Source organism: Prionailurus viverrinus, chromosome A1 (assembly GCF_022837055.1).
Source record: "Prionailurus viverrinus isolate Anna chromosome A1, UM_Priviv_1.0, whole genome shotgun sequence".
NCBI lineage: Eukaryota > Metazoa > Chordata > Mammalia > Carnivora > Felidae > Prionailurus > Prionailurus viverrinus.
The window spans coordinates 111,407,988-111,408,642 of record NC_062561.1 but is presented as its reverse complement, the minus strand read 5'-3'; positions in this window follow the sequence as shown (position 1 = coordinate 111,408,642).

The following is a 655-nucleotide window of genomic DNA, read 5'->3' as shown; positions in this document are numbered from 1 at the left end:
TCCTTCTGTTGTTTTTATTATATTAATAAAAGTGTGAATAAACAGGGCATTTGGCATTTGTGTTTGCACTGTATGTGTGTATGTTGTGTGTGTATGAGAGGGGGATTTTTAGTTTTCTGTTGTTGCATAACAAATGACCCAAATACAGTTGCTTAGAACAACACTCAGTATTTATTTCACAGGTCTCTAGGTCAGAATTCCAGCATGGTATGGCTGGATTTTCTGTTAAAATTCTCATAATGCTGAAATTAGGATGTCTGCCAGACTGTGTTCCCGTCTGGAGCTTGAGGTCCCCTTCCTAGGTCACATGGTTGTGGCAGAATTCAGCTCCTTTCAGTTGTAGGATAGTGGCCCCTATTTCCTTGCTGGCCATCAGCTAGGGGCTCCTCTCTGCAAATAGAGACCACCTGCCTTCCTTGCTGCATGGCCCCCTCCCATCTTCACAGCTGGAATGGAGTAATTCCATTACTGTCAGATCCCTCTCACAGTTGAAATCTCCTCCAGAAGAGCCTCAGCTATACTTTTCCCCTTTTAAAAGTTTTAATTGTATTTACTGAGTTATAATTGACATAAAAAATTGTATTAGATGCCCAACATGGTTTAATATTTGTATATATTATGAAATGATCACTACAATAAGGCTAGTTAGCATCCA